General features: G+C 38.5%; 1 long non-coding RNA gene across 8 annotated transcripts in view; it reads right to left on the minus strand.

Moving 5' to 3' along the window:
* Nucleotides 1-412: 412 nt before the first annotated feature.
* Nucleotides 413-17,927, minus strand: part of LOC121096440 — a 30,406-nt gene continuing 12,891 nt past the window's right edge. For 4 of the 8 annotated variants that reach the window (XR_005830597.1, XR_005830547.1, XR_005830542.1 and 1 more), the window contains 6 exons: nucleotides 13,458-13,604; nucleotides 12,697-12,815; nucleotides 9,197-9,241; nucleotides 3,958-4,110; nucleotides 2,681-3,067; nucleotides 413-634 (listed from right to left, as the gene is read on the minus strand). This is a non-coding gene — a long non-coding RNA (uncharacterized LOC121096440). Of the gene's footprint in view, nucleotides 635-2,680; nucleotides 3,068-3,957; nucleotides 4,111-5,347; nucleotides 5,395-9,196; nucleotides 9,242-12,696; nucleotides 12,816-13,457; nucleotides 13,605-17,927 lie in introns of all 8 variants that reach the window. The other 4 variants (XR_005830563.1, XR_005830556.1, XR_005830592.1 and 1 more) reach the window with 4 other exon arrangements.

The following is a 17,927-nucleotide window of genomic DNA, read 5'->3' on the forward strand; positions in this document are numbered from 1 at the left end:
ACCATTGAAGGTCATCTATTCCAACCCCCCTGCAGTGAGCAGGAGCATCTTCAACTAGATCAGGTTGATCCAGAGCCTTGTCCAACTTGACCTTGAATGTTTCCAGGCCTGGGGCATCTACCGCTTCTCTGGACAGCCTGTTACAGTGTTTTGCCACCCTCATTGTAAGAAATTTCTTTGTTATATCTAGTCTAAATCTACCCTTTTTTAGTTTAAAACCATTACCCCTTGTCCTGTTGCAACAGGCCCTGCTATAAAGTTTATCCCCATCTTTCTCTGTTCCCCCTTTAAATACTGAAAAGCTGCAATCAGGTCTCCCCAGAGCCTTCTCCAGACTGAATAACCCCAACTGTCTCAGCCTTTCCTTGCAGGAGAGGTGCTCCATCCCTCTCATAGGGGCAAGATGTGTCAGTAGAAATTTCTCATTACCTGTTAATCAGACAAGCTCCTTTTTCCTCTCCCCACTAATCATGAGGCAGAGATGGTCACGGTTTCTGTCTTAGTTTCAGAAAAATGAGGTACATCAAACAGTTCATCCATTTTTGGGGAGGGGAATCTTGCCTGCTTCTCTTACTTGCCACAGTAAGCACTGATGCTCATTGTGTGAATTTTTGTCCACTTAATTTTTTGCAGCCTGGATAAATGGAAACAGTGAATGAATACAGGTGCTAGAAAACAGCACAGAACTTTTATCTGAAATTATTCTATCCCAGCCAGATGGGTCAGCATTTCTAAGCCCCAACTTTTCAGAGATTAAAGCTTATTTCTGTTTAATTTCCTGTCCTAACTCCTCAGAAGCTTTCTTACTGGCTGTTGAAGCTTCGTGGGAGTTCCAGTATTTGGTCAAGGCAAGTTTTATCCACACAGATAAGACCCTGCTGCTCTGCAGCAGACTTAAATTGAATGGAAAAGCTCTTACTACTTTCTACTACATAAAGACTTAAGAGTTGAACCAACGTGTACGGCAGCAGCGCCAGAAGGAAACTGTGTGCTACGTGTTTAGTTAATACGTAACAGTGTTTTAATCATTAATCTGGGAGTCATTAGTATGCACAGTTTGGGTATTTTTATACTTTAGAATTTGATCTGAAAACTAAATTCTTGCACTTTTTTTTTTTTTTTTCTTTCCCCTCTGCATTTCATAAAGCCAACTGGAAAAGCTTTTTCTGGAAATCTGATCCGTCAACCCCTGGTTCATATGGAAAGACTTGAGCTTCTCAGGAATGTCTGCAGAGACATTGCATTGAGAGATCTCTCTCACACTGCAGTTTCCAAATTCGTCTTGGACCAAATATTTGTGTGTGACAAGCACAAGATCCTGTTTTGTCAGACGCCGAAAGTGGGCAACACTCAGTGGAAAAAAAGTCTTGATCGTTTTAAATGGTATCTACTCTGTTGTGGGTGTGTGGGTTTCTTTGAGGAGGAGGAAAGAACAGATTTGGTCCAACTGGGACATCACAAGAATGGATTCTTTCTGCTTTTCTGATACTGATGCTTAATTTCAGTTTTTCATTCTTCATGGTTGCTTCTAGTCCTTTCAAAACATCTTTTAATGAAAATACACCTGTTCTTTCTGTGAAAATAAATAATTGCTATTACTTGGCTCAAAAGTGATCTGAATCATGAAAGAGTACCCATATGCATGTGGTAGGTATATCTGTTATCTTTGAAGGGTGGCACTAATCTATAGAATTTGAAACAAGTGAATTACAAGGTATCACAATTCCCTAAGAAACAGTAGTATATAAAATTTCTGACTTAAGGCCACTCACTTTTAACTAGGATTCTTAAAGAAAGCTAGTTAAAACTTGGCAGCTGCTGTTGTTTTCTACTGCTGAAATCTTGTGTGGGTGCTATCAGTAAGCCATCATAGGAGTTATGAAGATTCTGAGTTGCTTAAGGCAATAGTTTGGTCAACAAAGGTATGTTAGACTGTAGAAGAAGGAGTAAAGGGATTTGTCTGTCTGAAAAACAATCTACAGGGTGAACGCTGCCTGTATGCATGTAGTCTGCCATCCTCTTCTAGTAGCCTGGTATGCCAATACAAATAATGCATTTCCTCAAGGTTTTCTAATGTACCACTACCTGCACATACAAACTTAACATGATCATATTTAACATAACACAGCCTTGTTGGACATGAGACCCTCTTTCCTGTCTGTGCACTAGGGCTGTGAATTTGCTACTTATAGTCAGGTCAGTTGAGGTCCTTCTGTGGTTTTGCAGATGGCATAACTCACCAAGGTGCGGACAAATCCTGAGCATTGTAAACCCAGCTTTCTTACGAGAAGCACCCTGTGAACAGCCAGCTCTGTACTGGTGTTTTTTTATATTTTCTTTACCTTGTATGAAGTAGTTTGCACACCCAGAAGGAAACAGTCACAAATTGGCAAAACTTTTGTAGTGAAGAGTATGTCCTTAAAAACTTTAATATTAGTTTCAACTTTGATATATGGACGGGAGCTAAAAATCCAGCAAAGACAGGCACACACCTAGGTATGGGCATGTGTCTTAAATACCTATGAAAGCCACACTGCAAGAAAGTACTAAATATGAAACTGTATGAGTATAGTAGAAGTACCTGCTCTTACCAGAATTTAACATTGATAACATGCAAAGAATAGCTCAGGACAGACAGGAATTGTTGGCTGCGTGCAGTGAAGGATAATTCATGTCTTACCAGCAGGGAACCTTTCACCTTGAGCTTCCTAGTTCTGGCATGTTGGATAATGACAGAAAGTTGTTTCCATATAAACACTGGTCTCTTCTGCCTTGAGCTGCCAGTGTACTAGTATTTGCTGATGAAGGCTACTGCTGCTGTTGACCTGACTTTCTCCTCTTTGGGTAATTGCGGCAGGTGGGACTGATGTTTCAGGGAGAATAGTTTATGTCTGAGTACCTAAGTTGTATTTGGAGGTTCAGGATGGAGAAGTGTAGCTGTGGCACTGTGGGGCAGCTAACTCTGCTACTGTTTGTACTGTTTGTACAGAACTGTGCTCTGGATGGATGCAAGTTTTCAGTTTCTGAGGCTATCCATTCTGGCATCTGTTGTCCACATGTAATTCACCTAAAGTACCAAAAATTATAATTAGAAAAGTCAAATTAATAAAATATAACCACCACCACCCCCTGAAAAAAAAAAAAACAACAAACAAACAAATTACAAAACTGAGCTGCTGAATGGTGTGGATTGTTCACTGCAGTTCTGAAACGGAGACGGCCAAGAGACTTTCATCTAAAGAGCTTTTTTTGTAGCACCCTGCTGTTGTTGCAGGTTGGTACCATGAAATGATGCTGTTGTGTGAAGGCTTATGCCTAAAGCCCAAGGGGCCCATGTGAGATAATTCTCAAGGTCATAAAAACTTCCAGGATCTTAAAATAAATGCATCAGAATTTAGTGATGTTATTTTTCTTGTCAACTTACGTGCTTGCAGAAATTAATATCTGGAGACTTTTTATTGTCAATGTTAGTGCTTTTTAAGCTGTGTAGTATTGTATGATTGAAATTTTTGTTTTAGCATAGTGTAGTTGTTAATTCATAGATGCTGACAGCAAAGTGCTTTTGTGTTGAAGCAGTTCCAAAAGCAGCCAGCAGCATTTATTTTTTGTTGGCAATAGATTGTCAGCAAAAAAGCCGGTTCCTTCTTTGGAGTTAATCCTCAAAGTCTTCCTCCATTTGTATGTGTGGGCAGAGGGAAGGAGAATGGGGACAGTGAGGTAGGGAATTACAGGCTTAGACATAATTGCTGATGAAATTTGTGTAACATGCTTTTCTGAAAGTTTTGAGGCCATTTGGTCTTGGACCTTGATGTCACATACCCTGAAGGATTTTAACAGTTTTTGGCTTCTCAGTCAGAATCTCTCGCCATTTAACAGTTTTAAACATAGTAACTGTAAATGCTAAAAATCCAGAAAAGAGAATGGTAGAGCAAAAAGCTGTCAGCCAAAGACACACACCTGCTTGTACGCACTTTTTTTCCCTTGAAAAATTCACTTGCGCTCCCTTTTTGATTTTTCTAGGAGCATTTTCTTCCATAGAAGAGATCCCAGAAAATATTGTACATGATCATGAGAAGAATGGCCTTCCACGCTTGTCCTCCTTCAGTGACTCTGAAATTAAAAAGCGGCAAGAGGTGGCTTCGCAGGGGTGTGGGAGGGGTTTGGAGTCAGTGGTGTTATGAGCAATCAAGAGTGCAACTAAAGTCTACATCTGGAATTGAGGACAATGGGGTTTCTGCTCCACTGCTTGTATTAGGGCACTATTCTATTGTCCTCACAGATGTTGCTGTCACTACCTTCCTGCTGGCTTTGAAGGAGACCAGTGTAACTGGTGATATAGTTAAGTGAGCCAGCCAGCTCCGGCTGGATATAGGGTTTCTGTAGTTCAATGCATGCCTAGCTGTTACATAGCTGACCTTCAGAAGGGGAGGTTTAGTTGGAAGGTCCACCCTGGTGCCTTGTATAGTAAATCTTACTGCCTGCACATAACATTGTCATTGCAGGCAAATTTACTTATTGGGATTGAACTGGGTAAGTTTAAAAGGTCAGTGCTTCTTAGCCTGGGAGTATTGTCTGTTCAGCTGAACCACTTTATCTTCCTGTTTGGGTGCTTCTTGCTCTTCTCAAAGCAGAAAAAATACTTCTCCGCAGTAGAGCCTTCTGAATTACTTTGGCTATATTTTTGACTGTGTCTGCTCTCATGTTTCTGAACAGATTTGTTATTCTTAATATTTTAAAGAAAAGAAAATGTACGTAATTGTTTCCAGCTATTAAACTTCCAAAGAGTATATCATGATATGTCTAACCACACAAAACATTTCAACAGTTCTCCAAATTCTGTTCTAAATTATCAAGCAAGGAGTCCAAAACTCTACTACTCTGTAGTGGCTGTGAGGCCACAGTAAGACCAGCTTTGTCTTTATTGGAAAGAAATGAAATTACAGTAAGTTCACATACTTGGAGAAATCCTTCAGTGTCTTTTATATTCAGGACAAAACAAATAATATTTATCAATATTTAAGCAAAACCCATATTCTTTAGTACCTTCCATGTTGTTTTCCCTTGGTTAAAGAAGTCCTACCACTCAAGCATGTACAATTAAACTTCAAGTTGTGCTCTACTGAGCAAGCTTAAATTTGTCAAGTATGGAATTTATACACTATATTCTGATCAGCAGGCCATCCAAAGAAAGGAGATTTGATATCTCACTGCAGAGATAATATTAAAGATACAGACAGTAACTTGAGGCCACTGATTCTGATTGTCTACTTCTGGACCACTGGAGTATTGCAGTAGAAAGCATGACACTCATGTAAGAGGACTGACCATTGCAACTTGTAAGACTGACCTGCAGAGACCTAAATGCTGATCAACCCTGTATTCTCTTTGTACAACCTGGAAGAGAAGAGGCCAAGTACAGGAAAGGGGCAATCACACCACTGTTTTCAAGTTATTAAAAACTCCAGAACACTTCTTTTGTTAGGCTTTCATGGCAGTGTTCTTTTGCGATGTCTTCGTTCTCCACGACACAGCCCTAGAATGACGACCATGATCACACAGAAACTAAGTGCAAATAATACTGATCAGAGACTTAAACACCTGAGCTTCCAGTTTAAGAATAGTCCAGCATTTGTGGATTTAGACACCTCCAGAGAGAAATATCTACTCTTTAAGCTTTCATTTTGTTTATTTTTAACTGGTAAATTTACAGCATCCAACAAGCTCCATGGGAACCAAGGTTTCTAATACATTTGCTTCAGTTACATTTTCTAGTGCAACAACTGGAATTCCTTTTCTTTCAAATCATTATAAAATTCAGTCTATTTATCTTACTGTGCTTTTGCTCTTGGAAGCAAAGGTAAAACAGACACTTAATTCTAACTTAAGTAGTTGCTAAATTCAAAAAAGTAATAATTCTTGAGTAGAGTCAATGCAGTCATATTAGCGGTGAAGTTTCCTCAAAGGAATCACTGCCTGGCCAAATGACGCATTGCAAGGGGCTCTGAGAAGAAATTCTGTAGTTCATCCTAGACAGATCACAGTGTAGCAGAGTACAAGGCTGCAGGTGTAGATAATGATACTTCCTATATCTTTTCCTCCCAATAATGGTGATAAAACCACCAGCAAATGCCACAAAAAATACCTATGTGACAAGGTTTGAGGCCACAATCAGCATCCTGTGGTTATGTTATGTAAACCCACCTGTGTTTTCAGCCTTGAGGAAAGTAAGGCATTCTATGTCTAGAAAGCACTAGGAAGGCATCTGAAAGTATGTATCATGAAACACACGTACAGTAACTGTACAAGTATTCATTTGCAATGGTTGTAATTTGGTTTTCTGGCATGTTTTGAGGCTGCTGCAGAATTTTTATTTTTCCATTCTTTCAAGGGAAACAAACCAGCTATCAAATCTACTCCAATGTGAGGTCACTATTCATCAACTATAACTGCAACAAGACTTCAAATGGGAGGGGTGGGTGTTCAACGACTTTAGAAAGAGAGAGAGAAATTTCAAAATCACAAAGCATCCCATCCTCCAAAACCAGAAGATGAATGCACAGAAAGCCATCATGTCAAAATACCCAAACCTTTGCCTTGATGTGTGACAACATACAGTATGTACAGTAAAAATACACACGCTGTTAAGTAGTCAAGTTATTGTTAAACAAGTTATGTAATTTAGTGCTAAAGAGGTTTTAAAAAAGTTATACTAATTGAATCTGAAAATTAACGCAAACCTGTGACAGGACCAGACAGGAGGAGATGCTGATCTTAAAAATTCAAAGACTTGGACAAACGTAAGGAAAAAAAAAAGACACCTAACTATGAGCTAGCACCAATATGTTCATCACACAGAGCCAGGACTTGAAAAATTTGAGATAATTAAGACTTATCCATTGAAGAACTTGCTGCATAACAGTCTGAAGGAGTAGATTATTTTTAATTCACACTTGTGAAACATACCTGACTAGGCTCTTGGTATAAGGCTTTGCAATGCAAAACAGGGAAACAAATGAAGCAATTGCATCAGCCACCCAGAGTAAAAACAAATTAACCATTCATTGTGTAAATAACTTAACACTTCATAGAAATCCCGCATTTACTAACGAATTATAGGCATGTAACTAACATAGTAACTATTTTAGCTACACAGTAGGCTTGCAGGTCACAATGTATTACCCAGCCTGCCATTCCACCTTACGTGGCAAGCACAGCTATACAGCATGACTGCAGAAATTCTCTGTAGGTGATGTACACATCACATTGTGATACAGTTTTAAAAAACTTAGTTTTGCCAGTATAACATGCATTAATACTGTTTAGCTACTACTCAAAACACATGAATCCCTACAGCTTGACTGACTTACATCTATTTTAGACAGACACCCAAAATCTACCTAGTCAGGGCAACTCTTGATCACGCTGCAGAAAAAAAAACAAACCCACAAAAAAAACACTGACAAAAAATAAACCCCCAAAAACTCCAAACCACCAGAAAAAAAAATATCCCATTAAGCTTTCACACAGAAAACCTTGCTATTGTAGATTATTTTTTCAGGTTCAATTTTAAGGAGGACAAAATATACGCACAAAAAAAGAATTGTCAGACTGTTAGAAGGAAAAAAAATGTACTGCCTTCCATACAGAGTGTTTGCTTCACAGCCATCAAGTTGCTTGTTTCTGACACATCTTTCCTTACGAGTCCAACTGCCAATATCCAGAGTGGACTACCTCCAGTCTACAGCCTGATTTCCCCCCTTTGGCTAGGCCAGGAAAACAAAAGAACTCAACTCAACTTGCCACAGGAACAATAAAACGCAATGCAGCAGGGGCTGGAGCGGAAGGGATCATGACAGGGTTTTTGCCCTGCAACCTCTAACACATTTCCACATAGCAACAGCCAGTCCCCTCTCAGGTCTGGATCCCTGCAACCTGTACTCCTAGGGAGCCAGACGGCACTTCTGTAACAGATGGCATAAGAGAGGGAAAAGCAAATTCATTGTCCCAGAAGAAAAGCTCCTCCTAGTACAAGAATCACTGCAGTGAATTGGTAAAAACATATGGGAAAAGCGTTCCTTGTTTCCTTCTCATCACTTTTAAGGTTAGGTATGCAGTCCAGTGCAGAGGGGCTTACCTCAGCTTTGCTCCTCCCCAAGTTGGGCAGCTACAGTGGAGAAGTCCTTGAGCAATTCACACTATGTCCCTAGCCTGCAAAACATTCTGAAACTGGCATTCAGCCCACAGTGTGTAAAATCCTACACCACGTGGAGGGAGGGTGTGGAGGAGACAGTTTATGGCCAGAAGAGAAGTGAACTCAGATCTTCTGAAGCCTCAGACAGTACCCTAACATTGGGCTACACTCCCTCTGTTATTTTGGAACTCATGCTGTAAGTCAGAAAAGCAGAGTTTACAGTTTCTCTATTTGAGTTCTGTAACAGGATGGTTTGAATAGCTCGAAAAGAATCTTTGTTTGCTAACTCACAGAAGAATAAAGTCTCAATAACTTTTTTCTTTTTTTAAAATGTCCTCTCATACCTTCAACATTTTTGAATTTGAAATGAACATTTCAGCCTATCACAACTTTGCTTCTAGGCTAATGAAGACAGACCAAAACATGGTTCAAAACTATGAACAAGATGCTACCTGAATACCCTTCAATGAAAGAAGTCCAGTTTTCCATTTCTAAAAGTAACTAGTGTATAAATTTGCCAAATTGTCAGACTTTTTTTTTTTTCCTCTTAGCGCAGCAATTCATCTGCCACAACAGGTATTAGCAGGCATTGTGCCTTAGTACTGAAGTGCCTTCAAACCCATGCAAGATGTTAGTGAATAGCAGGTAGAAATTACACCCTACTGTCAAGTCTGAATATAAGGCCTTAAGATCTCTGGCATTGTATTATGCTACCATCTACTGGTTCACGTTAAACCTCTGAACTTCCCCTTTAACCGATTCACTCTCCAAAAAAAAGTAAAAAAAAAAACAACAAAAAAACAAAAAACACACACACAGTTTTTACAGAGGCCTAAAATTATTTTTCCATAGCAAACTATTAACTTGAAATTTTCTAAGGTAATTCCACAGTTCTGCTCAGCTTTTGTCATCTTTTTTTTTTTCTAAAAAGGTGCAAGAGTAACTTACATACGGTCAAAACATTTTAAAACATGATATACCAAACTCATCCATTCATTTACTTACATTCGGCTAGTTTCAATGTTTTCAGAGTGAGGTTCTCCTGGTGATCTGCAGATACAGATGCAAAACCTTAAGCATTCTTTGTTACTTTCAGTCATTACAATATGAAGAATTAGGAAAGGTGGAAAGTGATGATGATTTATTATTGCCACTAAAAGCACTGACTCTTATGTGCTTGCACATTTGTCCAAACTCGAGAAGACAGTTCATAACATAAAATCTGACAATATAATTAAGCCAGATTTCTCTAGGGAAGACAGCACTTTTTCCCCACAGCTTACACAACAGCAGCCATTAGGGAAGAGTTCTGCTGGCAGTACTTCTGTATTCAGGTTGTATAGTGCACCAGTTCTGGGCTAATTCTTCGTAACCACTTCTGTAACCAAAACGTATACTCAAGGTTTATCAGTGCTCAACTGTTACCAACAGATTATTCTCTGCACAATTGGACTCTAAAAAGCAGCAGCTCAAAAGCAGGTCTCAACAGAACCTCAAAACAAATTTCATGTCTCGCTCTACTTGAATTTATGGACATAAGCCTCACAGGCAGGTTTCTTTTACTTCCTTCCAGTCAACAGATCAGCCAGTAATATTCAGAATTAGGTGTTAGTGCCTAGCATTTTTGAACACCCTAGTAGCACCTGTATTCAGCTTGCCAACCCCCTTGACTTAATTTACAAATTTAAGGGGTATAGTTCCGTATTAAATTAAGTAGGCTAAAATTATAGCTGTTTAGCTCCTCCTTATTCCCATCTTCTTCCTCATGTGAGCACTGATTCAAAAAGTTAACATCTAATTTATTATTTTTTTAGACAGATTATTGTTTTCTTTAGGCAGATTATTTTTTCCTCTTTGGGACTTCCTGCTACCCAGACAGTTTGTAGCCAGATCCAGCTTGTAATTGTATGAGCCAGGAGACAAGGCAGTACGAATGCAGCAGTTTTGACTTCAATCACTGTAAGCTGCCTTGAAATCATATTCTGAAGAACCTTATCCAACCCTGACATGGGTCTAGATTCTGATACAGTTGACCAGAACTGATATAACTGGATACACTGCACAAGAAGTGGAAATAGAGCACAGCCTATTGCAGTAAAACTCTGTAGCTTACATGAACAAAAATGCCTTTCATGACAGAGCTTTCTCAAAACAGAAGCGAGCTAAAATCTGCAAATAGAACTCACTTTGCGGGTTTAAACAGAGTTTTCTAGGGGACTTCAGTCAGCACAGCTAAGCAGGTTTTGTCATAGCTTTACCAGGGAAATCATTGCTTGTAGGAATGGAATTTCTCTATTTACTATATGACTATTACACTATTCTAAACACTAATGGAAATCTCCACCTGCAGCCTGAAACATTTCCTTTTTTTCCTATGTTTTATTGCACTACCTTACTGGATGGTCCCTCCTATTAAATCCTGGACTGTTCTCCAAATCTTTTACTAAAATCTTAGTCCTTTACTGACATATAAGATCTTAGCAACTTTCTGGATTTTACCAAACTGTAGTATATTAACAGACCCAGTGCCTAGAAAGCATTTCTGGCAGGCAAAATTCCTAGGCTAGCTGGATAATGTGCAGTGACAGCTGATGCAGAACACAGGAAGTTACTTGTTTATATTTCACTAAGTTATAAAATTCAACTGACACTAGGGACAGAACTCTGAACTTACTATCAAACTAACTTTATACTCATGCTTAAAACGCAAATACCCGCTTAACTGGAAAATAACAGAAAAACTACCCAGTCTCAAAATCTGGCATCTATTTACTCCCTCCAAATGATGCTTTCCTTACTCATTAAAGACTGATTAGATAGTTGCTGACAAAAATAATGCTCAACAGCAAAACAAATCAAAATCTAATTTCCCTTCAACTCTAGTGACCAAACCAAATCACTAGATACTTAGAAAGAAAAGAACCTTTTTTTCCCCCCCTAATTATTCACCCAAACATGTAAGTGCTAGAAGCCATACAACCTGAGGAGCATTGGAAAGAAGAGTGTTTACATTCATACTGGCTAGCTCCACTATTCACATCCAGGACTTCAGAAACTGAGCAAAGAGCTTGGAAGTTTGAGGCGGTTGCTATCTTTCTTTTAGCCATAGGAAATACAACACAATGAAGCTTTGGGTAAGACTAGTGCTTTAAGTTGCTGTGAAAATACAAGTGAAATAGCAGTGTTAAAACAAAAACATCAAGAGTATTAATCACTTTGAGCCTTTAAAATACACAGCAGTATGAAAATTTACAGAAAAAGAGCAGACTGGCATCTAAACTTAGCATGTAAAAAAGGTAGCCTAGTGATCTGCAGTACAGACACGTAAACACAGCTATCAGTATATCCAAAATATTTTCCTATCCTTATCATTTGTGTGAGTTTTATCTGGGCTTTGAACAGACACTGCAGCTCTGTACGTGCTATTCTGCAAATAAGGTTTCTTCTACAAGACAATGTAAGAACAAGTTCCAGGAAGGTTCAGAAAAAATAAAACTTGGCTAAGTAAAAAAAAAGTTTGGTCCTCTAAGGTAAGTCGTTCTGCTGAAAACAGGGATCAAATTCCTTCAGCTTATTGTTTTTTACAACAGAAGCTGACCTAAAATAACTATGATTTGCAGAACTATTACTGCACTTATTAACCATATTTTAAAAGGTCTCAGATGACAATGTAAGCATTAAATAAAATGAGCTTTTAGTACTCATGGAAACAATGTGAAAGATCAATCTAATTACAGGAATTGTAATTGCTTGTTGAGAAGCTATTTACTCTGCAATGCCCAATTGTTTACAAACAAGATACCTTGTTATTCCTCTGAGCAGGCAACAGTACTGAAAAGCAACTATACAGTATGGCAAGACATCCTTTCATCACGCCTAAAATCTGAAACAAGAGTTCCGTTCAGAGAAAATCTCAGAGCAAATGCTCTTATAAATTTCAGCTTTGAATTAATCATAGATACTGATCACAAGACACCAGCTAATCTGAATACTGCAGTATGAGCTAGCAAATTCAAATGGTGGCTCACTTCCAGTAACACAGGGAGCAACTTCTCCATTCTGCAAGCCACTCCTTTTTACCCTCACTGTACCTCCCTAGGAGAGCAAAGTAAAGATATGCAAGCCTACAAATTTTAATGTCATCAAGCCTCCTGGACAAATACTCCAAAAAATTTAACAATTTGCCTCAGTAAGTATGCTAAACCATTTATACAGAATTGCAGTATGACAGTAAAAACCACTGGAGGCTTAAGTGATAGCATTGCTCTTAGGAGGGATACCATGGACCACCACCGTGCTCATATTTTAAAAGCAGGCAAGTAAGTAAGCTTTGAAATAACTCTAAGCAAGAGGGTAAGTCAACTTTGCCAGCTGACTTATCTTAAATAAACAATATACCTTAATAATACTTATGGAATTCACTTCAAGTCATACAGAATTAAATACTTTAAAAATAAACAATATACTAAAAAGGATCTTGAGAAACAACATAAGCGTATGCTTACCTTTTACAAGCTGTGGCCATTCGGTGACATCAGGGTGATCACAATTTTGAGTCACTGATTAAAAATGAGTTGTCACACCAGTCCTGTATCACGCTGGGCTAAGCATAAGCTTAACAACTCTAAATAAGTAAAAATAATTCAGTTAAAAGTCCTTACAAGTTATTTTCAGCTAGTTCACTAAAACATCATAAAACACAAGAACAATATTGATGCTACACATTGTTTTATCTGCAAGATTAAGACCTACTGCACAAAAATCAATTCATTTTTGAATGACATTCTAAGATTTATAGAGTAACTAACAAGCAGAACTACTTACTAGAGTAAGTTTTTAGAGTAACTAACCAGTACATTCAACTGGTGAACTTGAAAATTCATTAACTTATTTTTAGCCTCAAAAACCCCTCCCAAAACCAAACCCCATCTCTTGGACCAGTAGAAAGCACCCAAAATCAAGCATTCAAAGATTTGGAAGCATGTGCATAAATATAAACTGTAATTTCTAAATAAAATAAAATTCCATTAGTTGTTTCCCTGTTACAACTCAATATTGGTTCCTAATGAGGCTCTGTGTTCCCAGGGGAGCAACATGTAACTTGCACTTTGCTGTATGCCTCTCCCCAAAACGAAGCAAGCTAAAGCCATGTGAAAGTTTCAAAGGAGCAGTCTTTGCCATCTGTGGCCAAACTTTTAGGTTCTTTGCTCCATTCACGCCACATGTACTCTCTCCTCTCCCTTAAATTTTCAAAAGTGTATTTTACCTGTCAATTGTTTCCCATGATCTGGCTCCACCGGTATAAATTGAAGGGTTGGTCCTTTACTTTGTCACGCAGGTGGCAGCCAATGATCACTCAGCAATACTCCTGCCCAGAGCGCCCTGGGACCACCCCAGCTGATTGCTTCCATGGCTGAAAAGGAACCAGTTAGTCTCTTACCTACTGCTATTATCTACTCTAAAGTTAACTGATAAAATATTTCCAACCATAACCCTCAACACTCAATTCACCCCATTCTCTCTCCCACCCAAGCTCCTCGGTGCACTGGACAAAGTTTGTAAAGAAAAACGGCCTGATGGACAGTCAGATCACAAACAGCATTATTCACTTCCTGTTAACATAAAGTTTTGATTACAATTGAAGTGTTATTACTGTATTTGGTGAATAAAAAAAGTTATCTAACTTTCTCTAAACAGCAGGTAGCTATGAAGACAGACCTCTGTGCAGTATTTGATAAGTTTATTCCTGCAGCTCTAACCCAGATGAAGCCCCACATTTGTTGCCATGCAGCAGAAGCCTCATACAGAAGCAGGGTCCAAAAAGGCCAGTGAGCTACTGAGGGCACACCCACAGGTCTCTACAACACCCACAGTCACAACAGCCTGATACAAACACCAAGAGAAGCACAGATAGTTATAAATCTTTCATCCACAAAAGCTTTCATGCTTCAGTTCAATCTATTACAAAAGGTCTTAGGTTTGTTGAGGAATCAAGCATTTTTAATGCTAATTTGTATCTCTTGACTTGTTATAGATACAAAATCACTAATAGGGAAGCAAAGCCCTTTATTTTCTAAAGTTTGTCAGAAAAGCTGCTGACTTCTGTCCTTTTACTACAATTTGCCATCATGCTACAAACTCTGCAACAGAATAAAATTTGTAGTAGTTGTGGAATGATGCTTTTTAGTTTTATTGGGTATATTCCTCAAGGCAGGAGAAGTGCCATTTAATTATTTTAACAGCAGTAATATTTGAGTCTTCTCATCTAAACACGAGTACAGTTGAGATATGGAAAGTAAAAAAAAAAAGCAGACTACCAAAAACCTATGAAACAAAACAGAGGTTCTCTAGTACCTATGTTTTGCAGGTGTAAACTATCAAAGTTTAACAAGTCAATGCCAGAAACACAGTACAATGAATAAAAGTCAGTTGAAAAGGTTCCTCATCTGTCAACATTAAGTGACAAACAGGGTAAAAATTTTCAAATTAATATTTGCTGACCATCAGCTCTACGAAAAGCAAACAGCAAAAACCAAGATGCTGATGCAAAACTGAGAAGCCTTAAAACACTGCTTATGGCATTCTGATTGAGACCTGACAATGCCCACTTTCAGGCAAGTCTCAGCTTTAAAGAAACAGATACTTATTCTAAGGCAGTGCTTTCTTCTAAAGTTAAACCTAAATTCTTGCTGCTTTCTGAACTGATGTGAAATGGCTCTGTAAAAGTGCATTTAGAAATTAACACCACTTCTAGCGCTTTACCCAAGTAACTTCTAGCATGCTGGTCAAGAAGGACAGGGGTGTAGCCTCTAAGGCCTCACTGGTTGGGAAATCCACATTCTGTTTGACTGCTGGAAGTACCAGTTCATGTTCTGGATACCAAATCAATCACTCCCTCCCTAGACTTGTATCACGCAGACCACAGGCAAAAGCTAATTACAGTAGTCTTCAATTCAAATGGAAGCATGTTAGAACAACAGGCTGACAGCAACCTTCGTAAAACAGGGTTTTCCTGAGGCTGTTTCATGTGGGAGAAGTCATGAACGGGATTGTCAACAGTGAAGGAATGCATGAAGTATCGGTGCTGGATTAAAAAAACATCAGATTTTATAATGTTAAATAATACACTCTGAGGTGGCAGTCCACAATCTTGGCCAAGACACATTTGTGCCCAGGCCTGACACAGATCCAACTTTGTTAGTCAGATTTACCACACCACCATAGTACCTACAGCAGCTCCATGAAGAGAGGCAGTATCCCAACTGGTATGAATCTCACCAAGCTGAATTTAACTGATCTAAGTTTTGCAGTGAAATTTGCCTCTACATATTTAATATATTGTGAATTAGAGCTTTGAATTCGGTAGTTGCAGCACTTCTAATCCATTACAGGATACCTTAAAGCTAGATTTATGGTACTACGGTCTAAAAATCTCATGCTATTTTCAATAATCCAGACGCAAGAAATCTTAATGAATCATTTCCCCCTTCTACCGCTTTGTACTACTTTCCCCATCTATCCTTGCCACCACTCCTGTGGGACAGAATACGATTGGCAAGGATTCCCTAGCACAGATGAAAGAATTGGTTTTTCTAAAACCTTACTCATTCACCCATCAGCAGAGTACTGTCTGCTGGTAAAGAGACCAGCATGTTGAAACATGGGGTGAGTAGTGAAGGAGACTGCCATCAAAGATACCTTATTCTGAATCTAGTTTGAACAACATTTTGACTGCTGGATCCAAACAAGGCAGAAAAAAAGACTGGTCTAAAAGTCAAAGAACACTACTTGATCGGGAAAGGGAAACTACACTGATGAATATGCTAAAATCATGAAGGGCATTATGAAGAATAGGAAACTGACCTAAACCAACTGCTTACAAAAAATAATCTCTGGGTAGAACTTACTTTTTACAGGGTAGGAACAGTAGCATCAGAACAGACATTTATTCTTATCACTCAGACAGATTTCTCTGGTCTTCACTGCCATGATTAGCATGGCTTACAGTTTAGGCTTTCACAGACACACATAGCAGCTGAAGGTATCAAACAAGGTTTGTGCCTTTGGAGTATGTCTGAGAAACCAGAGATGGCTGCTAGACTCTTTGGGACTGGGTAGGCTCCAGTACAGACACATCTATAGCTGCCTAGTGACTGCTTAGAAGAGGTAGCTTCAACCAGGACTACAACAACCCGTTGTAATTTGCAAGACAATAGACAAGATCCTGCCTTCACACCATGTACCTGAAGAACCTTGCATGGTTTGGAGCAACCCTCATGGAAAGGCAACAGGATAAATAACATTTATGCAGTAGTGTGAGACAACAGTCATTTCTCCAAGATGGAAAAAGTGCAGATTTTCTGAAAAAAAATGTTCTTATTGACTCAAAAAGAGGGGGAAAATAAATAATAAATGACTGGAAGAATAAGAAGTCAGAAACCAAGTTCAGATGCATCAAAAGGGACTAAAAGCAACTTTGTGGCATAGCCTGATGAGATCTTCTCTTTGCCTATTTCATTTAATCTTGAAAGTCTGCAATCACAAACATGAGCCAAGAAGAGGTCCTCAGCTTCAACATACAGAACCTAAAGCCATACCATGGAGAATGTAAGTACCTATTTGTAAACAATGAAAAATAAAGCCAAAAAAATTCCAGCTACAAATCACTTAATCAAAAGTTGTCACTTACATGGATTTCATATACCGTATCGCTTTCTCTGCATTATTTGATGTTCATTTTCTGTGACAGCACAGCAATCTGGCAGTTAACACCCAGGATGTGAGGTCTAGGAAGATCCCTGAGAGGAAGAACACTTATTTAAACTAAACAACTTACTGACCTGACTGTAGGATGGTTTACCCTGGGAGGTGGTATTTGTAAGAATTTAAGTTTCCTTTACAAAAGAGTTTTAAGTATACACTTGAGTAATCCTTGATCCAAATTTTTTTAAGATTCTCTTTTTGACAGATGATCTAATGAAAACAAGGTGATTCACCTGTACAAAGTAGTACATGATCTTCCTTACCTTTCAGTGCCAGAATTTGAGTTGCTTAATCAAAAATAACCATCCCCAAGAAGAAACCTTTGTATGTTTTCTGAAGAATCCCTCTGAATCCCCCAAGAATGAATTTGATATGTTTCCAGAATGACTTTGAGCACCATGATGAAACAGTCATCATCTATAGAGTAAGAGGTGCCCTCAGGACTACCCTAGCTAGCTTACTACTTCAAACAAGGAACCAACAACTAATAAGAAAACTGGCCTTTTATAACATAAGATTGATTGAAGTGTCCTGGAAGAAACTATAGAATATTCACCAAATCCCTAAGCTCAATCTCAACTGTCACTTGTAGAAAAAAAAAATATTAATAGACATGTTTGAGACTTAATTTCTTGATATGGTTGGAAACATCAATTACTTTTGTTGACTGCACGCTGTTTCCAACACAGAAAACGTGAAAAGACATAAGATTCCAGAAGTTTTCTTCATGCAGCTAGTACCAGGTTGAATTATCAATTATCCTAAAGGAAAATAAACGAGCCACTAATAAAACCCGATAAAATAAATTCCCAAAAAGCTGCAAAAAAACTGTAGTAAGACATCTATATGATTTTTTTCCCACTGCCTGGTAAACCAAACCATTCAACTAATAACGATAAATACAAAATTACATAGTTAGAAGACCAAAGGAATTGGGTTCTATCCTGGAAAATGCCAACCTAAAGTGACTAAG

This window comes from Falco naumanni, chromosome 1 (assembly GCF_017639655.2).
Source record: "Falco naumanni isolate bFalNau1 chromosome 1, bFalNau1.pat, whole genome shotgun sequence".
Classification (NCBI taxonomy): Eukaryota; Metazoa; Chordata; class Aves; order Falconiformes; family Falconidae; genus Falco; species Falco naumanni.